This window comes from Petaurus breviceps, unplaced genomic scaffold (genome assembly GCF_028583685.1).
Source record: "Petaurus breviceps papuanus isolate PSGF00001 unplaced genomic scaffold, PetGlider_PUasm1.0 91133, whole genome shotgun sequence".
Lineage (NCBI taxonomy): Eukaryota > Metazoa > Chordata > Mammalia > Diprotodontia > Petauridae > Petaurus > Petaurus breviceps.
This window is the reverse complement of record NW_027187419.1, coordinates 43,657,916-43,681,353: the sequence shown is the minus strand read 5'-3', so window position 1 is coordinate 43,681,353 and position 23,438 is coordinate 43,657,916. Positions and strand designations below refer to the sequence as shown.

General features: G+C 36.4%; 1 protein-coding gene and 1 pseudogene across 2 annotated transcripts in view; one reads left to right on the top strand and one right to left on the bottom strand.

Annotated features, from left to right (window-relative positions):
- The window catches only part of ARHGAP32 (Rho GTPase activating protein 32), a 423,257-nt gene that overhangs the window by 38,344 nt on the left and 361,475 nt on the right, over positions 1-23,438 (top strand). The gene's annotated exons all lie outside the window — the stretch shown is intronic.
- Positions 2,919-10,625, bottom strand: LOC138155580 (alpha-enolase pseudogene; annotated as a pseudogene).

Below are 23,438 nucleotides of genomic sequence, written 5' to 3'. Positions count from 1 at the left end.
GGCTAGGTGGCGAAGTAAATAAAGCACTGGCTGTCGAGTCAGGAGGACCTGGGTTCGGATCTGGCCTCAGACACTTAACATACACACACACACACACACACACACACACACACACGCACGCACGCAAACTAGCCGTGTGACCTTGGGCAAGTCACTTAACCCCAATTCCCCTCCAAAAGGCAAAAAACAAAAACAAACAAACAAAAAACCAGAAGAGTTCTTTATATGGGCATGGGAGGATTTTTCTCTACCATTTTGTAGTAGTTAAAAGCAGATGGCATAGCAGAAGGAGAAGGGAAAGAATTTGACTGGAAATACTGACCCATTAAAAGTACAGAAGAAAAATTAAAAAAAAATTTCTTCTTTTTGGTTGAGTCCCAGGTTATAATTAATGATCTTAGTACTAGGACCATAGAATTATTCATATTTCATAAGTGCAGACCCTTATAGTTCATTTGGTGCAAGTATTGAATTAACAGAAGTGCCAAATTATGTGGTGTGGGAAGAGAGTGTGGCTGCCCCTCCCTGGCTTCAACCTTAATAATTAGTTGAGATGTAGTATGCTGGCTACTATTTATGAATTTAAAAAAATAATTTCTTATTGACATCTTTTGTTTTTAAGTCACCTACATTTCTACCCTGTCCTCTCCCATCTCCTCATTGGGAACCATCCTTTAAATAAAAAAAAAAAAAAGGAGGGGGACAAGTTCAGTAAAACCAATCAAGATATTAGAAAAGCCTAATATTTTGCATTTATTCCACTTTTGTAATTCCCTACTCTCTACATTTAAGGCAGATGGAGGTGTTTTGTCATAGAGCTACATTAGAGCCAAGCATGATTGCTAAAATTATGAAGCCTTCAGTTTTTATTTGTTTTGTTGTTATTTATATTTCTATTGTGTTAGTCATTATATATGTATATGTGTATACATATGTATATGTGTGTGCACATATGTAGTTTTCCGTGTTCTACCTACTTCACTTTGCATTAATTCATGGAAATGTTTACTTTTTTATTGATATTCTTATTGTTCATATATTTCATGATATTGTTTCTTACAGAGACAGTAACATTCTATTCTGTAATATTCTATTACATATGCTACAGTTCCTTTAGTTATTCCATAGTAATTGGGCATTTGCTTGGTTTCTAGTTCTTTGCTACTGTGAATACTACTACTTTTCTTTTTGCCATTGACCTTGTTGCTATATATGGCTAGCAATAAAATCTCTGGGTCAAAGGGTATGAAAATATACTTTATGTAATTATAAATTGCTTTACAGAATGGTTGGTCCAATTCATAGTGCTGTCAACAGTGCATTAGTGTGTCTCTCTGCAACCTCTCCAACATTGAATATTCCCATCCTTGCCAATTTTCTGGGTGTGAGATAAAGCCTGAAGATTGTTTTAATTTAAATTTTTCTAACTATTGGTGATTTTGGATCAATCGTATGATTGTTAATAGTTTACAATTTTTCTCTACTTTTTTTTTGCTATTTGGTGGGGGAGAGCAGGGCAGTTGGGGTTAAGTGACTTGCCCAAGGTCACATAGCTAGTACATGTTAAGTATCTGAGGCCGGATTTGAACTCAGGTCTTCCTGACTCCAGGGCTGGTGCTCTATTCACTGCACTACCTAGCCGCCCTGTACAATTTTTCTCTTGAGAACTGTTTGTTCTTATCCTTTGACCACACTTCTCTGTTGGCAAATGACTAACATTTCTCTTAGGTTTCTTATAAATCTTAGATATCAGATTCTAATAAGAGGTATTTGATGCCAAGATTTTTCCCAGTTGGCTTTTCTAGTTCTGTCCTAGATAATGTCAGTTTTGTTTGTGTAAACCAGGGGTGGGGAACCTGTGGCCTTCTAGGTCCTTGGGTGCAGCCTTTTGACTGAATCCAAGTTTTACAGAACAAACCCTTTTATTAAGGGAATTTGTTCTGTGAAGTTTGGATTCAGTTAAAGGACTTTACTTGAGGACCTAGTGGGCCACATATGGCCTTGAAGCCACAGGTTCCCCACCCTTGGACTTTTAAACACTTAAATTTCATATAATAAAAACAATATGTTCTGTTTTGTTATTCCTTCTGTCTTAGGTTAAGAATTCACTCTTAACTGTGGAAGGGACACTATCTGTTTTTCTTCTAACTTTTTTATGGTATAATCTTAATATTCAGATTTTACAGCTTTTTTCCTTTTTAAAAAAAATTATTCTAGACTGTTGTGTAAATTGTTGGCCTAAACCTAATTTTTGCCAGGTTATTTTTCCACTTTTCTTATCAGTTCTTGCTACCTTGGGCATACTTTCCTAGGTAAATTACATTTTCAGGTTTACTGAACACCAGTGGGCTATTGAATTCAATGATTTCTGATTCTTTCTGGTTTAATCTGTTCTATATTTGTTTTAAATTTACATTTTTGAGCCATAATATAAAACATACCAATGGTTTATATTATGGTTTGAGGTCTAGATGTTTCATTTTTTCTTTATTTAGTATTTTCTTTAATATTCTAGAACTTTTATTTCTCAAAATGAATTTTATGATTTTTTGTAAAAAGTATTTCTTTGGTATTTTGGGATAACACAAAATATGTAAAGTTATTATGCTGGTATTGCCATTTTTATAATATTAGCAGAACCTTGCCATAGGAGCAAATATTTCTCTAGTTATTTATGTTCATTATTTCTTTAAGAAGCATTTTGTAGTTGTATGTATACAGGTATTGAATATTGTTTGGTAGATGGACTCTCAGATTTTGTACTTATTTTAAATGGGATTTTTCTTTCTATTTTTGTCTCCTGGATTTAGTTATTGCTTTGTAGAAAACTATTGACTTTTGTTGGTTTATTTTCTAACCTGAATCTTTACTGAAGTGATTTTCTCAATTAGCTTCTTTGTAGATTGCTCAAGATAATCTTTTTTTTTGGGGGGGGGTTACTGAATACTTTTATTCTGCACATAGAAGCCACTAAGGATCTGGCCTGGGGGCTCATAGGGGCTGCATCACAAGTGTATGGCTTCACACATCAACACCAGGGTTGGGGGTGAGAACAGGTCACTCTATCCCAGTCACAGGATGACAAGGGTCTGCTGACAGAGAGCCAGATGATCAAGAAGTCTCTGGTGTAAGACAGTTCTAACGAAGCAGTGAGAACATCACAGAAAGGTGGAGGGGAGAGGGAAATTAAGCAGCAGAGGCCCCTGCCCCCAAAAACAAAACTGATCTAGTACTGGTGCTGCCCATTCTTAGGACAGGAGCCGACTTCTACAGAGGTGCCTGGTGCCTGCGAGCTCTTGGGCCTCCTGGCCACAGAGCTTATTACTTGGCCTGAGGGTTTCTGAAGTTCTGTTCAGCATATTTAGCCTTGCTGCCCAGCTCTTCCTCAGTTCTGAGAAGCTGGTTATACTTGGCCAGACGCTCAGATCGGCAGGGGGCACCAGTCTTGGTCTGCCCAGTGCAGAGACCCCACCAGGTCTGCAATGAAGGTATCTTCAGTCTCCCCAGAACGATGGGAAACCATTACTCCCCACCCATCGGACTGCACCAGCTTGCATGCCTGGAGAGATTCAGTCACAGAGCCAATCTGGTTCACTTTGAGTAGGAGGCAGTTGCAGGCTTTCTCATTCACAGCCTTTTCAGTGCACTTGGGATTGGTCACTGTGAGGTCATCCCCTACCACCTGGATGCCTGCAGTAGCAGTGAAGTTCTTCCAAGCTTCTCAGTCATCCTGGTCAAAAGGATCTTCAATAGACACCACTGGATAGTCCTTGATGAGGCTCTTATAGAGGTCTCCAAGCTCAGAAGGGGTGATGTGTCTGATGGAATCATCAGGAGACTTGAAGTCCAAGTCATATTTCCCAGATCGGAAGAACTCTGAGGCAGCAGCATCCAGGCCAATTACGACCTTATTAGTATAGCCAGCCTTACTAATAGCATTCTTTAGCAGGTCCAGAGCTTCTTTATTCTCCAGGATGTTCGGAGCAAAGCCGCCCTCATCCCCCACGTTGGTGGCGTCCTATCCATATTTCTGGTTAATCACACTCTTCAGGTTGTGGTAGACCTCAGCTTCAATGTGCATGGCCTCCTTAAAGTTTGCTGCTCCAATAGGGAGGATCATGAACTCCTGCATAGCCAGCTTGTTACCAGCATGGGAGCCACCATTGATGACGTTGAAGGCTGGAACTGGCAAGATATCTTCATCATTGCCTGCAAGGTCAGCAATGTGGTAGTACAGGGAGACACCTTTCTCAGCAGCTCCGGCCTTGCAAACAGCCAGAGACACTCCCAATGTGGCATTTGCGCCAAATTTAGATTTATTCTTAGTGCCATCCATCTCTATCATTAATTTGTCAATCTTCTCCTGCTCTACAGCATTCAGTTTCTTGCTAATCAGGGTTGGGGAAATTGTTTTATTGATCTACTCAACCACTTTTGAGACACCTTTCCCCATGTAGTGGGTCTTATCATTGTCTTGGAGCTCCAAGGCTTCATGGATACCAGTAGAAGCACTTCTGGGCACAGCAGCTTGGAACTGACCTTTTTCAGTGTAGAGATCAACTTCAACAGTGGGGTTTCCACGAGAGTCGAAGATCTCTCTTGCCTGGATCTTGTAAATAGACATGTTGAGTTTCTGGTTGGGGGTTCTTCCGCTGGGCTCAGAGAACAGAGACTGAGGGACCAAGCTACACCAAGAGGGAGCGTTAAATCACTCAAGATATTCTTAGTAAACTATCATATTATCAATATACAGATAGTTTTGTCTCTTTGCCTATCTTAGTACATTTTAATTTCTTTTGTATTTAGTATTTCTAGAACCATGTCAGGTAATAGTGAGGAGAGTGAACAAATCACCACCCAGATTTCTTCGGGTTCCCAGTAAACATGTCTCATACTGGTACTCGATGATGACATCCCCCCGCTGCCCAACTGGAAACCAACAGTCTCCTTCTGGGATCAGTAAATCTTCCTTTGGCAAGTCAGTAAATCTCAGTCAGTCAGCAGTACTTCATTCAAGTGACCATGGCTGATGCTGGAGTCTCTGGTTTGGGGAAAGCAGGAGGGGCCAGAACTCAGGATTAGGTAGGAGGCTGGGATCTCAGGTGAGTTTCTTGTTCTAGTTATAGGTGTTACCTAGTAACACTCAAATTCTTATTGGGGGTCAGTGACCTAATTGTTTTTTTTTTAATTTAATTTGATACCTGATGATAAAAACTAAAGAAGATTCTTTATCACATTTTCTTATTAGTGGTCTGTCCTTTCTGGGGATCCCATATGTTTACTTGTTGTTTCTGAATACAAATAATGTTTTTTTTTACCAACCTCTACCACACATATGTTTATTTTAGTATTGTAAAAAAAGTTTGAAAAAACAAATATCAAAATACTTAGTAACAAAATGGTGGCCCAGTACAAAATGGAGTCAGTTATGTTAAGATAACTACATTCGGCGCTCTGGTTGCTGGCTATTCTTGCAGCCATCTAGGATGATCTGTGATTAATATTATAATTATGACCAGTGCAATCTAAATAGCAATTCCAAGCAGTAATATGCACATTGCTTAGGGTTAGAACAAATGGTTAACACCAAAATCAGCACTAGACTCAATATTAACACGTTATTAAATATGTTTTTAATAATGAGGCTTTCCAGTTGTTCATGGTGTTTCAAGGGAAGGCCTCTGCAGAGCAAAACAAATACCAATATAGGAGTAGATGGTCTAAAATTTTTTTCTTCCTATTCTTATTCATATTTGGCAATCTTGCCTATTGTTAACGATCATGCCATTCATTATATGACCTTTTTTTTTTTGCAAAGTTTTTCTAAGTTTTTAATTGTCTGTACCACCTCCTGGTAATCCCTAAGAAGAGAAGGGAGTTTAGAACAGAGCCTTGGGGGACACCTAAGAATTGTAGGTGAAATTTGGATGAAGAACCAACCAAGGAAATTGAGAAGAAGTGGTTAGACAGCTAGGAGGAGAACTAGGGAAGAATATTGTCATGGACATCATGGACAAGGAGAGAGTGTCTAGAAAGGAAAAGTTATCAATGCTCGTAATATTAAAGGTCAGGAAGGATGAGTGTGGAAGAGGCCTTTAGATTTGGCATTTAAATAATAATAGCTAATATTATATAATGCTTTAAGGTTTATGAAGTGCTTTATATTTATCATTTTATGAATTATTTATTAGTATAAATGATAATTTTATCTTCATAGTGATCCTGTGATAGAAGTGCTTTTATTATCTCCATTTTACAAATGAAGGAACTAAGGCCAAAAGAAGGTAAATGACTCTCCCAAGGACGTAATAAATATCTGAGGGGGGATTTAAATGCATCTTCTTGATTTCAAGACTAATACTCTATCCATTATGCCACCTCATGTTTCATTGGTTAGAATGGAAAATGTTTGTCCCTCTGAGTCAGATGCCACATGTTCATGTCCTCATTCTGTTTCTCAGCTGCCTGTGCAACCTTGGGCAAGGCATTGCACAGATCTAGGCTTCAGTTCTTTCATCTATAAAATTTAGGGCTTGGACTAGACGAAATCTAAGGCTCTTTCTAAATATAAAATCTGTGTTCTTGTCATCTGTGTTCCTTTAATGCATTATTCATATAAAGCAGGAGTTTTTAACCTTTTGTCTCATGAACACTTATTTGAATCTGGTAAGCCCTCTAGTGGAGGAACCCAGAATGCTCTTTTCAGCTCCCTTTGGTGTATTGTCTTCTCTAGTAGAAGGTAAGCTCCTTAAGGGCAAGGACTTTTTTTTTTTTTTGCTGATACTTGTATCCCAGTGCTTAGCATAGTACCTGTCACATTGTAAGTGTTTATTTCCTTCCTTCTTCCTGTGGACCCATTCTCTGAATAGTGTCTTAAAATAAATGAAGAAAATATTAAATTTCAGCCAGAGGTTAATGAAATAAAGATAACAACTTTTTTTCTTCATCCAGTACCATTGACCCTAGTTTAAGAAGCTCTGATTTAGAGGAATAAAATGTCTAGAATCCTAAGGAAAATAATTAATATTAGGAGTGAAGGTGGCCTAGCTTTATTAGATCTGAAATTATATATAAATAATTATTAAAGAACAAGATCAGTTTTGAAAAGAATTATAAACCATTAACAGTAAAATTGAAAAGCATGCTCCAGATCACCAAAAGATGAGAGGCATGCCAATTAAAACAGACAAACCCTGAAGTTTCACTTCATACAAGTAAAATTGTCTAGGGTGATAGGTTAAAAGGAATCTGTGAGTGAGACCATCTTTCACCAACAGCAGATCACAGTTGCTCTATTCACTTAGTAGCTAAGTCCTAGAAAATTGTTTGAGGTGCATTAAGGTGAGATGACTCCTCCATAGTCACACACTTAATCATAGGCATCTGAGGCCAGACTTTAACCTGGTTCTTCCTGACCCCCAAAGATTTATAAGACAGAAAAATCATGTTGGAGGAGTGGTGACAAGACAGGCACACTAACATGGTGTTGATGAAACCTTGAATTGTTTTAACCATTCTGGAAAAGTTTGGGATTATATGAAAGAAGTTATTCAGCTCTTCATAGGATAATCTGATCATAGATTTAGAAGTGGGGGGAACCTTAAAAAGTGATCTATTTCAGTGGTGTCAAACTCAAATAGAAACAGGGGCCACTAAACATAAGAATCCCTGTAGGCTACATGTTGATTTAGAAAACCATAGATTAATTTTATCTATGTTTTACTGTATTTGTATTTTAATTTTTTTGTTTACTATTTCCCAATTACTTTTTAATCTGGTTCAAGCTGCACTAGGAGTGTTGGGGACCACATGTGGGTACATGTTTCACACCTCTGATTGAGTCCCCGTATCTCATTTTATAAATGAAGAAATAAAGTCTGAGAGACATTAAGTGACTCTCCAAGGAATGTCACAGGAATATGAAGCTAAGTCCTCTGATTCCAAAATTCAGAACATTTTCTACTATATTACATACTGTTTTACTCACTAATCCTACTACTGGGCGTGTATCCAAGGGAGGTAGAAGACAGAAAGTAATCTTATATATATGAAAATATTCATAGTAGGATTTTTGGTGTGGCATCACAACCAGAAACAAAATTTAACTATTTAAGCAAATTAATTGCCATCCCTTGAGGAATGGCTGATAGCTATGGTATATAAATGTAATGACCTATCATTGCACCTTTTGTTGCTATTTAGTTGTGTAGTTGTGTTGACTATGACATTGACCTATCATTGCACCTTTTGTTGCTATTTAGTTGTGTAGTTGTGTTGACTATGACATTGACCTATCATTGCACCTTTTGTTGCTATTTAGTTGTGTAGTTGTGTTGACTATGACATTGACCTATCATTGCACCTTTTGTTGCTATTTAGTTGTGTTTGGCTCTGTGATTCCTATGGACCATAGCATGCCAGGGCCTTCTTTTCTCCACCATCCCCCAGATCTGTCCAAACTCATGTTTATTGCTTCCATAACGCTATCCCATCTCATCCTTTGCCATTCCCTTTTCCTTTTGCCTTCAGTCTTTTCCAGCATCCCATCTTTCCAGTGAGTCCTGTCTTCTCATTATGTGGCCAAAGTATTTAAGCTTTAGTTTCAGTATTTGATCTTCTGGTGATGAATAGTCTGAGTTAATTTCTTTAAATATAGACTGTTTTGATCTTCTTGTTGTCCAGGGTTTCTCAGAAGTCTTCTCCAGCACCACAATTCAAAAACATCCATTCTGGCGTACTCAGCTTTCTTTATGGTCCAACTCTCACAGCCATACATTGCTATAGGAAAAACCATAATTTTGACTATACTAACCTTTGTCAGGAAGGTAATGTCTGCCATTTAGTATGCTGTCTAGAGTTGCCATAGCTTTCCTTCTAAGGAGCATCTTTTTTTTTTTCCTTTTTGGAGGGCAATTGGGGTTAAGTAACTTGCCCAAGGTTACACGGCTAGTTTTTTTTGTGTGTGTGGGTGTTAAGTGTCTGAGGCAGGAACCGAACTTGGGTCCTTCTGACTCCGGGGCCAGCGCTTTACTCTCTGTGCCACCTAGCCGCCCCCAGGGAGCATCTTTTAATATCATAGTTGTAGTTTCCACCTGCAATAATCTTTGAGCCCAAGAATATAAATTGGGGCACTGCTTCTCTTTCTTTTCCTATTTGCCAGGAAGTGATGGGACTTGTTGCCAAGATCTTAGTTTTTTTGATGTTAAGCTTCAAGCCAGTTTTTACACTCTCCTCTTCCACTGTCATCAAGAGATTTCTTAATTCTTCACTTTCTGCCATCAAAGTGGTATCATTTGTATTTCTGAGTTTGTTGATATTTCTCCCAGGACCCTTAATTCTGGCTTTTGATTTGTGCAGCCTGGCATTTTGCATGATGTATTTTACATATGTGTTAAATAAATAAGGTGACTATATACAACCTTGCCGTATTCCTTATCCAATCTTAAAACAGTCAGCTTGGTTATAACTGTTGCTTCTTGGACTGCATACAAGTTCCTTAGGAGACAAGTAAGATGATCTGGTACTCCCATCTTTTTGAGAACTTGCCATGTTTTATTGTGATCCACAGTCAAAGGTTTTAGTGAAGCAGTGAAGTAGAAGTAGATTTTTTTTTTCTGGAACTACCTTGCTCTTTTTATAACCAGCAAATGTTGGCAATTGGGTTTCCAGTTCCTCTGCATCTTTGGAAACAAGCCTGCTCTTCTGGTAATTCTAGAGTTACATATTCTTGAATCCTGCCTTGCAGAATCTTAAGCATGTCATGCTGGGGAATGAAATGGGTACAATTGTTTGGTAATTTGAATATTCCCTGCATTGTTCTAATTTAGGATTAGGATGTAAACTGATCTTTTCCAATACAGTGGTCCCTGTTTAATTTTCTTTGCTAGCATATTGAGTGAAACACTTTAATGGCATCATCTTTGAGGATTTTTAAATAGCTCAGTGGAAATTCCATCACCTTCACTAGCCATGTTGTTAGTTGTGCTTCCTAAGGCCCACTCATCATTCTCCAGAATGCCTCCCTGTAGATCAACAACTACACAATCTTCGTTATTGGTGAGGTTAAGATTTTTCTTGTATAGTTCTTTTATGTAGTCTTTCCACCTTTTCTTAAATCTTTTCTACTTATTTTAAGTTCCTACCATTTTAATCTTTTATCTACCCAATTTTGCATGAAATGTTCCCTTGATATCTTTAATTTTCTTGAAGAAATCTCGTCTTTCCCATTATATTATTTTCTTCTGTTTCTTTGCTTTACCTTATCTCTTCTTGCTATTCTTTGGATTTCTGTATTCTCTTGGGCATATCTTTCCCTTTCCCTTTGCTTTTTTTCCCAGCTATCTGTAAAGCCTCGTCAGAGAGCCATTTTGCTTTTTTGAGCTTTTTCTTTCAAATGTTTTTTGTTGCTGCTTCTTGTACAGTATTAGAGACCTCTGTTTTTAGTTCTTCAGGCACTCTATCTACCAGATCTAATCCCTTCAAACTTTCATCACTTTTACTTCCTATTCATAAGGGATATTATTTAGGTTATACCTATATAGTCTGATGATTTTTCCTGTTTTCTTCACTGAAGTCTGAATTTTGCATTAAGAAGCTCATGATCTGAGCCATAGTTCCAAACTCACTGAATAGAGCTTCCCCTTTTGGCTGCAAAGTATTTAATCAATCTGATTTCAATATTGACCATCTGGTGATGTCTGTATGTAGACATTGGATTATTAAAAAAGAGTGCTTGTTATGACCAGCGAGTTACTCTATTAGTCTCCTCCGTGTTTCATTTTGTACCTTAGTAAATTAGAAAAATAAAGATTTCAGAGAAGCAGTAGAATAGTTGTATGAATTAATGCAAAGTAAGAAAATCAGAACCATGAAAGCAGTATACAAAATGTCTACAGAAATGTAAATGAAAATGGCAGTAAAATACAACTCGGATGAAATACAGTAATCATTATTGGTACCATAAGACAGATGATGAGTCATATCTCCCCCTCAGGGCAGAGAGAGCAAGGGAAATATGAATATTATTATATGAGCTCTCAGTGGAGATTGAGAAGGGTTTTTGGTCTTAGTAAAACTTTTTTTCTTCCTTATAATGCTATTGGGGTTACAGTAGGGGCATAGTGGGAAATGTCTGTTTTATATAAATTAACCAAAATGGAAACATAATATCACTATAGAAAATGAAAAGTAAAAGTACAAGTTTCTAAGGACTGGCTCTTAAAAAGCACCAAATCTTAAAAGAAAACATTAAAAATCTTAGTATTTTAAGTAGCTAATTGACAACTGATATTATTGCATTGTGAAAAATGCATGGGGTGTTTGAGGGGGAAATGCTCTTGTTTCCTTTATTTCCCAATTGCTGTTACCCGCCTTCTGATCTGTCACTTGGGCCTTCTGTTGCTATTATTACTACTATTTAATGTGATCCTATTCCCACTCATCATTGTACTGGAAGATATATGGTTGTGTTACCACTGCTGACCTTCTCCCTTGTTTTAATAATAGCCTCTCCCTTTGTGTTTGGTTATCACAGTATTGATGCCTCATTATCATCATACACTGAACATAGCAAAATAAAATAGTAAATTCTTGTCTACTCTGTGAAATCTTTCTAATATATGTGGGACATTTCACTTAAGTGGGGAATCTGTTACATATTTCAACCTTAGTTATTTTTTTCGTACATTCAGTGATTATTGCATTTTATTGCTTTCCTGGCATCTTAACTAAAATATAGTACATCTTAACTAAAAAAAAAAAAAAACTAAAATAAAAAAAATAAAAAATAGTACATATTTCTTTTCTTTACAGTCTCACAGTTTAATCTGTGGTTCAGACTCAAGTTTTTAATATTTGAAGAAGTGTAGCTAGCCCTTAGCATCTTGTCAGTTGCTGTCATCTACTTCTTATCTTCTATATTGATATTTTATTTCCATTTTGGTTAGTTCATATAACCTAATTTATATTCACTTAATAATACAACCCTAAAACAACATTCTATAATATTACTTTTGGTGTAAGGAATAAAGTATAGTACTACTTCTTAATTCTTCTAGCCCTTTAAATGTAGACAGCCCGATCTATTCCTTCCTTCCCTCCCACCTCTTTCAAGTTCTTGGCTGATTCCTTCCTTTATTGGCTTGTGTACCAAAGTAGAGGTCAGCACTTGAGCGTGAGAAAAGGGAGTTTATTGAATTGCAGAAGAGTGAGCATACTTGTCTTGATGAATTCCTTTTGAGAGCAAGCATACAGGATGTATAATGCTATTTTGAATTGGCACTTTGCATATGGTAAGTTTAAATGGAAATACAATCTGTAAACTCTCTAGTAAGTTGGTACTTTTTCATATGATAGCCACTGTTCATATTGAACACTAATCTATAATTTCATTTTAAGTAGTCTGGTTGCATGAGTAGCTTATATTATCAAAGGAATAATCTGTGAAATCACTTGGAGCAGATACTTCCCTTTTATTCAGACAATGAACATTGTTCTTTCTAACAGCATTGTATACAAAAGTGCTACTTAGAAGTTTTGTGAATCTGGTAAAATTATATAAAAATTGTATTCTGTTAAATATAGTAGTGACTCTTTAACTAGAAAATATTTAGACAGCTAGATTCCCATTCTTGTTTTTTTCGGTATAATGTATTGTCTATAGAAAAATATATTGTATAAAGAAAAAAATATAAAAAAGACAATATTTTATTTTTTATATCTTTAAAGATATTGCTATATACTCTCACTTTTATGATTCCTCTTCAATAAGATAATTTCAGGTTTTTATCACTTGTCATTTGCAGTTGTAAGTCAGTAGTGCTTCCGTATTTGGGGTGGGAGTGAATCAGTTTATTTAATGTCTTTTTTATCTTGTTTGATAGTATTTATTTGAAGGCTACATAATTTATTCTCTGTAATGTCAAATTCAACGAAGAGGGAGTTGTCCTTTTGAAACAGTCCTTTGTATCCATAGTACATATATTTTGTGCATGTTGGAAGCTTTTTAAAGACATTAATGAGGGGACCAACTGTATGCAAGTTTTTATGTCTGAGTAGAAGGAGAGTTCACTAGTCCACCTACTTGGGAAACTTATATTTGTTTAATGTTGTTTGTTCTTAAGGAACAGAGGGTAGAACAGAGGTAGAGAGCAAGCTTGATACTTAGTAGGGCAAATGGGACTTTCCCACAGATGTAGTAAGAGATCATTAAAGAGTCCCTTGCTAGACAGATCAAAGATAACTATGACACAAGTCTCCCTCAGAGCCATGAAATTTATAGGAGATGGATATAAGTTGAAGTATTTTCTTTCTTCATTGACCCTTTCATGCATAGTTATGCATGTATATATAACTGTGTATGTGTGTGTGTATATATACGTATGTATATATGTTTGACTACTAAACTCCTTGAGGGTAAGGAAGGTATCATATTTTTATTTTTTTGTGCTTTTCTAGTGTGTAATGATCTACATTGTAAGTGCTTAGTAAATATTTTCTGAGTTGAATTTCTGACTGAGTTGATTAAGGGTTAATGTTTCATGTCTTTAAGCACAGTAATGAACAATTCAGTTTCACTTAAAGGATAAAAGTGAAAAGATACAACATGCTAACCCTGGATTATCAAAAAACTTTCCATGCAAGTTTTGGCAAATCCTACTAAGCAGGAAAATCTTTGTGTATGGACTCTGAACTTTGATTCAGAATCACAGAATCACATAGTTGAGAGTACCCTAAGAAACCATCTTGTTCAACATGTTCAATATGTGGTGGCTGTCCAACAGTTCCTTCTACAGCATTGCCAGAAAGTGGTCATCCAGCCTTCACTTGAAAAATATTTGAGAGTATAGACTATCCAGGTGGATTCTGGTAATCAGTTTTTACCAGTGGAAGATAGGGTAGGTCCAGTGGTATATCTGAATGGGTACTTTAATGGACTGTAGGCTCAGGAAGGAATCAACAGTGGTAACTGAAAAAGCTAATTTAGTCTTCAGTTTTGTTAAGAGAACAATTACTAGAGAGGCGCTTTGTTTTTGTTGAGTTGTTTCAGTCATGTCTATTTTTCAGTCATGTCAGACACAGTCTATTGGCAAATAGTCAATAGACTATTGGGTCTATTTCAGTCATTACCCCATATGGGGTTTTCTTAGCAAATATGCTGAAGTGGTTTACCTTTTCCTTCTCCAACCCATTTTACAGGTAAGGAAATTGAAGCAAACAGTGTTAAATGACTTGCCCAGGGTCACATAGCTAGTAAATGTCTGAGGCCTGATTTGAACTCAGTTCTTCCTGACTCCAGGCCTGGTAGTTTATCCACCGTGCTATACACAGAGAGGTGCTAGTCATGTTTTACTCTGTCCTGCCCAGACCATCTCCAGAGTATTGTCCTTAGTTTTAGGTACCACATTTTTGGTGGATAGATATTGTTAAAACTAGAGATTATGAGGGGTTTTAAGAAGATCATGCCACAAGAGATTAGATAGATGAATTGGTGATGTGTACCTTCATTGTGAAAGCACTTTTTGTAGAATACTAGGCTAGCTTCAAGTATTTGAAAGACAGTCACACGGAAGAGAGATTAGACATCTTTTACCTGCTTGGTAATACTCACAATAATGATAATAATAATAGCTTGCATTTATATAGCTCTATGAAGTTTACAAAATGTTTTACAAAAATATCTCATTTTATCCTCACAACTCCCCTGGGAGATCAGTGCTATTATTTTCCCCATTTTACAACTAAGAGAGCTGAAGCAAACAGGTTAAGTGACTTGCTCAGGATCATACAACTAGTTAAGTATCTGAGACCAGATTCCAACTCGGGTCTTTCTGATTCTAAGCCCAGTCTTGTAGACTTGTTGCACCACCAAGCTTCCTACTGCTGTCCACAGGAGGCAGAACCAGCAAGAATGGGTGGAAGTTGGAGAGAGGCAGATTTTGGCTTGATAATAAAGAAAAAGTGAATGATTTGTTTAAGAAGGTAGCTGCTTTTCCTTTTGCTGTAAGTCTTCATGCAACAACTGAATGACCACTTTTTAGGTATACTCTGGAGCGGATTCTAAAGGTATTATTAGTTTGTCAAGGTGACCTTTGAGGATCCTTTCAGCTTATATGAAATGATCAAATATAACATGGAATGGTCACTTTTGATGTGTGAAAAAGCCAGGTATACCATCATCTTTATTTGCTCCTCCTAGGAGAACCTTCCCATTTAGTTGAGTTTCATTTTGCCTTCATTCATATCAAGAATGTCAAGAATTGTGTGGTTCAGTTGTCCCAACAGCAAAAATGATATATGGCATTAGTATGAGGAATTGAGGATGACACCAAGTTTTGAGCCTGAGTGACTGAGAGGGTGATGGTGCTTTTAACAGTAATAGGAAAATTTGGAAGAGGGGAGGATTTGGGGGCAGAAAAAAATTAGTTTGATGTTGGAAATCTTGAAATTGAGATTTCTACAGGACACTGAAATATCCAAAAGGCAACTGATAATGTGAGGCTGGAAATTAGGAGAGAGACTAGGATTGGATAAATAGATCTGATAATCATCTGAATACAGATGATAGTTGAATCCATGGGAATTGAGGAGTCAGAGGACTTCATATAGAGTGAAAAGAGAAGAAGCCAAGGATCAGAATTTTAGGGATACCTACAGTTAGTGAGCATGACCTGGATGAAGATCCATCAAAGGAGACTGGGGAGTGTTCAGACAGGTATAAAGAGAGCCAGTAGAGAGTACGTAGTATTGCAAAAACCTAAAGAAAAGAGAACATCCATGAGAAGACATTGATCCCAAAGAGGTCAAGGTAGATAAGGACTGAGAGAAGGTTTGGAGTGAGAAGACCTGCTAGCACTCTGATGGCATTCCAGGTTCATGCTAATTAAGACCTATACAAAGGTATTGCTAGCAGCAGTAGACAAGAGTATGTTTTAAGTAGATACTGTGAAGTTAGACTTAACCAAATTTAGTAACGAGTTGCATATGAAAGCTGACAGAGATGGAAGAGTAAATAACACCAGAGTATTGAGCACAGGTTCACGTCTAAAGAGTAGCAAGCCTTCATCAGAAAAAATGACATCTGAAGGAGGAACATACTTGAGAAAGAAAAACTCAGTTTTGGACTTGTGAAATTTCAGGTACTTTAAAAGAAAGGTCAGATTGGGAGATAAAGATTTGAGAGACATCTACCTAAGTATAATGGTTTTAGTCATATGAGGGAATGAGCTGATCAAGGGAGAAAATAAATGAGGCCTTTAAATAAATCCATGGGACATCGACCCAAAATGGGAAGAGAATGACTAACCAGGTGGTAAGCAGGGCAGTGTCATTGGATTGAAGAGTATGCGGAGAGGAGTAAAGTGTAAGAAGACTGGATTTGATAGGGAGGGGATAGGTAGTGAAGGGCTTTAATTGTCAAAGGATATAGGTTGACTTGTACTTTGGGGGTATGTTGAATGAAGAATGGGAGTGAGGAGAGAATTAAGGCAGGAAGACCAATTATAAGGGTTTTGAAACAGGCCAGATGAGAGGTGATGAAGGCTGTTGTTAATGGAGAGAAATGAATATATATGAAAGATGTTACAAAGGTAGAAATGACAGGACACTTGAGAAAAGATGAAAAGATGTGAAATGACAACTGTGGTGTATGGGAGGGCATACTGATTGGGGAATATGAAAGGATTGCTTTGCTATGGTGAGGGTCATATTGAGATAATGTAACATAAACTTATATTGGACCCAGTCATCAGAGTTTTTGTGATTATTTTTATTTATTTATTTTTAGCTCTGTTTTGTAGCATGTGAATAGGAGCTAAGTTGATGGTGGGAGTAATCTAAGACTGAGATTTAGTAAGGTTAAAATTGTTGGTAGAATAAGGGGGCAAGGGTTGGAGAGAAGATAGTATAGATTTGAATTGGTTCATCAAGAAATGATGATAGGGAAGGAAGGTCATTATAACCAGTTCAAGAGTGATGACTGGGGAAAGAACTGAGTGCCTGAGAGATTGGAGGTCATAGTAGTGAACAGGGTTAGGGAAGATGGAATGATAAATGATTGTGATCAGATAAAAACATTTTAGAGGTCATGAGCATGGAAGTAGCAAGTTCAAGGATATAATTGTGTAGCTGAGGAAGAGTGGAGGAACAGGTCATGGGAAAGTACTTGGAGGTTAGGGTGTCTAAAAGAGTGTGTGTTGAAACCGTCATAGTATAAGGAGAGTATGAGGATAGGAATTTGGGTAGAAAGATAGACTGAGCCAGGTATTGAAGTTATTGAGGAAAGGAAAAAAAGTGATTTTTTTGGGAGGGGTAGAGCGTGTTAATGGATAGCATAACAGCTATCAGAATCTTGATTGGGATATAATTTGGATTAAAGGAGGAGAGATTTCTTAATAATGGTCACAGAAGGTAGGATTTAGACATGGCAGTGGAGAGTAAGAAGTATTCTGACTAGTTTGTGACCTTCCTTAATCAATGAGTGGGGGCTATAATAGGAGTGAAAGTGCAAACAGTACTGGAAGGGGTTTGCTAAGGATTTGTGTCATCCTAGGGAGCCAGGTTTTGGTGAGAGCCAGAAGATGAAGGGAGTGGGAAGGGAAAATAAATTTAAAATGAAAGCAAGTTTGTTAACTATGAAATGGTCATTTCAGAGATCACAGTGGAAAGGGTAGGTAGATCTGGATGGAGGGGGATAGGGTTGAGGAGGATGGGAATAAATGGGGGATGGAGAATGGAGTTTGTATAAATGATGGCAAGGTGTTCAGAATCAATGAGAGGTAAGAGTATGAGAGAGTATGAGTATGTTAACTATTGGGCAATGAATGCAGTCAGATGATCAGTGGCTAGCGAAAGGAAGGGAGGGGATCATATTGATTGTTCAGGGTTCCATCTCAATGCCCTAAGAGCTCCAACTCATAGTATGCAAGAACAGGCTTGGGATAGTCTGGAAATGAGGTAGTAGCTGGCAGTTTGAGATAGATCTGATCTGAGAAAGGCTTCTGAAGGAATAGGGCAAAGACAGAGGCCAGATACAGTGGACTGGTGTAGGGGCTAACACAGGCCTTCCTGACAAGTTTTGAATGAAGACAGAGGCCACAGTGAGGTAGACTGTATCTTGGCTGGCAACAGAGCTTCTTGGGAAGTCTGAGTAATAAACAGACCATAACAGGCAGGCAAGCTGTGTCCTTGAGAGGAAGTAATATATAAGCTTTAAGGAGAGAGGAGAAAATTTGGAATGACCATTACAGCAAGTGTGATAGTCAGGAAAGAATAAAAAAAAGATGGCATTCAGCATTGAGCACCCAGTTGAGATTAGATAACACAAATTTATGGTCACTCCTTTTGGTAAGGTTGCATGACTTTCTCTATATGTGTTCAGAAGAATGTTAATAGGTATGCAGAAGGGGTGATAGTGGGGTCAGGGTTGGATTGTGTTGAGGCATGTCTAGTGCGAAGATAAATATCAGGCCAAAGGAAGCTGATAGTATATACTTGAAATGGTAAAATATAGGGTTAAAATTGTGAAGGGATGGAGGACAAATCATATAGAGATATAGATATATCTCATTTTTTGTATATATATGTATATGTATATATCCATACGTTTTATGTGTATATACATACATATACACATGCACACATTTGCAAAAACAACTATTTCCTTTGCAAAAGACAAAATTATACACTAAAGTTGAAAATACTCTGCTTTCCCTTGAAATATGGAAATTTTATGTTGCTATAAATGAAAGATAATTACTATGTACCTTTTACTTAAAAGGCTTTTAATACTGATTTATGCATAATTTAATCGAAACATTCCTTTTCTGGTCTTACATGTCTTTCATGATGTGACATAACCACTTTTTGCACACAAATCATCTTTGATAATATTCTACAATGTACTTAACATCACCCTTTATAAAGTTTTTTGTTTTGATTCTTCTAAGATCTTGATTTTTTTTATTTTGAATGGAATAGTATAGAATCAATGGGAGAATATTGATGTTAAAAAAGAGGAGTTATTGGAACAGTGAGTAGCTTAAGATCACTGAACAGTACTGTGCTTTTTACTAGATGGGATCAAGTCTCATCTCTTTCTCCATTTTAGTTCTGGGTCCTCTGTGTTTTATCTGCAGTGACTTTTTGCATGCATATTATATATATGTACATACACATGTATTTGTATACATTTGCACATATACATTGGCATATGTATATGTGTAGACTTTGCCAACTTGCATAGGGAAAGTTCCTCTCTGGAAATTCCCTACATGGTTGAAATCACATGTCTAATTTTAAAAAGTGTGTGTGTGTGTGTATGTGTGCGCATGTATGCATGCATGCATGCATATAGGTTGATAGTGTGACTTTGTATCTGGTCTTGAGTTAGTAAGTAAGGCTAGGTTCAGGTTTCACTTCTGATAAGTAAGGACTGTGTGCTCATGGCCAGTATCCCCAGGCAATTCCATAGTATAAACAGCAGAATAGTTGTCAACCTGTTCATAGAATTTCTTGATTAGGAATCCTCTACAACAACAACAACAACAACAAAAATCATAGTTTTGGACAAAATAAAAATTGTAGTCATAGACTAATTCAGTGTTGTCTAGTCACATGCTGTGTTCTGGTAAATATGTTTTTCTTCTACTTTATTCAGTGTGAATGAGTAGACAAAGCAGTTTCTAGTAACTGGTTCTCATTGAGGAGACTTTTGGTGTTTTGGACATCTATGCAAGCAGTATACAGTTACCTTTGAATAAGTGTATTTGGAGAAATTTGCAATATTTCCCTTATTTCATGACAGTGTGGTTTTATTAATAAATAGTCTGATAGTGTCAGTGATAACTGTTAAGCATTCCATTACAGGTGAGCTTCTGGATTCAACGTGTTTTTACCTATCATGGTACTGAAAAATTATACCTGAAAATGTTTTCCATTTTCATGACCATATGTTCAGCTGAAACACTGTTTATAAAGTATCATGAGCAAAGCAATGCCTGTGCAATACTTAATATTCATTGAAATAGTAAAAATCAAATGAATACCAATTCAATCAGGAAATATCCTAAATTAATTATATTATAGGCATGTAACTACACAGGCTGTCCTATTTAATCTGACTTGCAAAATAGTATGTAACATTTTAATTTTCTTTAGTGGACAACATATATATATATGTGTGTGTGTGTATATATATATATATATGATTATTCAACTGAAAGCTGAGCATTATTGTTTGACTGCTATAAAAACTTTATTACCCCTTTGTTTCCTAATTAATCAGAAGCAGTACAATTGACCAGCATCTCTTCTCCATGTTTCTTAACCTATATATTAATGGAAACTTACAGCTATTATCACTCAAATTCAAGCTTTAAGAAGTAGTTTTGAAGTCAGAGTTATTCATTTTAAGAGTTGAAATCCATTGGCACTAATACTAAAACGGACCCCAGTTAAGTTACTCTGAGCATCTACACAGAGCAGTATATTTTAGTATACTCTGTATATTAATTTTCCTTAAGTAGTAAAATAATAAAGCTTCAACAGTACATTCTGTAGTATAGTAACATTACCAACTACAAGTTCCTGTCTATCATTAAATCCTAAATTTTTTAGTGTCTTAGAAAAATATGGCCATGGTCTGCTTACTGCTGCTTAGTGAAGTCTTCTGTTCTTTCACAGTAAGTGGCTGTGATGGCTGAAGATTTCACCTGTAAAGTTCTTTTTTTTTAATCATTTTTTTTCAATCAGCAAATATCTGCCTCCTCATCTCCTCCCTCCCTTTGAGAAAGAAAAGCAAAACTTTTGTTGACAGACATGTACAGTTAAGCAAAATGAATTTCCACGTTGACTAACTTCAAAAAAATTACATCCTAATCTGTCCTGAGTCTGTATCAGAAAGTGAGTAGCATGTTTCATCATGAGTGCTCTGAAATCATAAAGCTTATCAGAGATCCTGAGTGTTTCTTAGTTTTCGTCTTTACAATATTGTTGTCATTGTATAAATTGGTCTCCTAGTTCTCTTCAGTTTACTCTGCATCAGTTCATGTAAATTTTCATAAGTTTCTCTGAAATATCCCCTTCATCATTTCTTATAGCATAAGAGTACTCATTTACATTTGTTTATTATAGCTTGTTTCTCCATTCCCTAATTGATGAGTGTACCTCCTCATTTTCAGTTTTATGCCACTACAAAAAGAATTGTTATAAATATTTTTAAACATGCTTAAGAGTTTGTTTGATTTAGGACTGATATTTCCTTTAATTTCCTCTAGTTATAATTCACTCTTCTACCCTTTGCCTTTTGTTTACTTGTTTAGTGAAATATATTCTGTACTCAACACTCCATGTGTGTGTGTTTGTATATTCCTTCCTTTGACCAGTTCAGATGAAAATGAGGTTCGTGTCACCTGATTGTCCCCAAACCCTTCCTCCTTGTTTTATAGACCTCTCCTTGTATGAGATAACTCTCCCTGATCTTACTCTCTCCCCACTTCATACCATGAAGTACTTTGTACTCCAAGTATTCTTTTTACATACCTTTACATTATTCTTTTAGGATCATTACAATATAATAGAACCACGCAGATTTCTGTACTTAGACTTTCCTGAATGACTCCTTTTGATAATAAGATGCAGAAGGGACATATCTATCATTTCCCCATATTAGAATGAGAACAGTTCATCATTGTGTTGTCCCCTCTTATGATTGTTTGCTCATGTTTACCTTTTTATGTTTCTCTTGACTCCTGTGTTTACTCTTCACTTTTGGTTTTTTCATTTGGAATATTTTGTTCTCTTTTATTAAAGGTCTATTTCCCAACTTTCCCTCCCCCACCCCCCAGGTAGATTTATACTTCCTTTTGTTAATTGTTATTCTTGGTTAATAGCCTATATTCTTTACTTTTTTGGAATATTATATTCTAAGCCCTCCATTTTTTTATTTTTTAATTTTTTAATTTTCAAAATCTTTTATTTATTTATTTTTAGTTTTCACCAGTCATTTCCACAAGATTTTGAGTTACAGATTTTCTCCCTGTCACACCCCATTCTTTTTAAAATGGTAACTACTAAATTTTTTGTCATCTTAACTGTGGTTTCTTGGTTCTTGAATTATTTTTTTCTAGCTGCTTAACAGTATTTTTCCTTTGACCTGGAAGCTCAGAATTTTGGTTTTACTGATGCTTTGTCTCCTTTTTTGGTTATTGCCTCTCAGTTGACTCAGTGATTTTAAAATTATCTCTCCTTGATCTGTTGTCTAGGTGAGTGATTTTTTATATGAGATCATTTATATTTTCTTGTTACTTTTTTTCATCCTTGTGATTTTCTTTTTGCTATTTCTTGATGTCTCATGGAGTCATTAGCTTCTCTTTGCTTCATTCTGATTTTCTAGGAGTTTATTGTTTGGGCAAGATTTTGAATTTTTTTTGGACAAATGAAAGCTTTATTGTAATTCCTTTCATTCTTTTTTGATTTATAACACTGACAACTATTTTATCCCTCTTGAAAGCACTAAGCTGAATCAATCTAACTAGACATCTTTTTACTATATCTATACACATATATACACTCAAATATGTATTCATGCAAACATATACCCTCCTATAAAGACATATATATATATGTATGTATACATATACATTAATATTCCCTTCAACTGTCCTCATACTGAAAAAATTTCATAAGTTACAATTATCTTTTTTTCATGTAGGCATGTAAATAGTTCAACTTTGATAAATTCCTTATTTCTTTTCCCTGTTTACCTTCTCATGCTTCTCTTGCTTCTTGTATTTTAATGTCAGATTTTCTACTCAACTCTGGTTTTTTCATCAAGAATGCTTGAAAGTCCTCCACTTCATTAAATGACCATATTTTCCCTTGAAACATTATACTCAGTTTTGCTGGGTAGGTGATTCTTGGTTTTAATCCCAGATACTTTGATCTCCAGAATATCATATTCTAAGCCCTTTGATCCCTTAATGTAGAAGCTGCCAGATCCTGTATTATCCTGATTCTGTTTCCACAATATTCAAATTGTTTCTTCTTGGCTGCTTATAATGTTTTCTCCTTGATCTGGGAACTCTGGAACCTAGCTATAATATTCCTAGGAGTTTTCTTTTTGGGATCTTTTTCAAGAGACGATTGGTGAATTCTTTCAGTTTCTATTTTGCCCTCTCGTTCTAAAACATCAGGGCAATTTTCCTTGGGAATTTATTTTTTTTTTTGGAGGGCAGTTGGGGTTAAGTAGTTTGCCCAAGGTTACATGGCTAGTTTTTGTGTGTGTGAGTGTTAAGTGTCTGAGGCCGGAACTGAACTCAGGTCCTCCTGACTCCAGGGCTGGCGCTTTACTCACTGTGCCACCTAGCCACCCCCGAGAACTTCTTAAAGGATGATTTCTAGGTTCTTCTTTTGATCATGGCTTTCAGGTAGTCCAACAATTT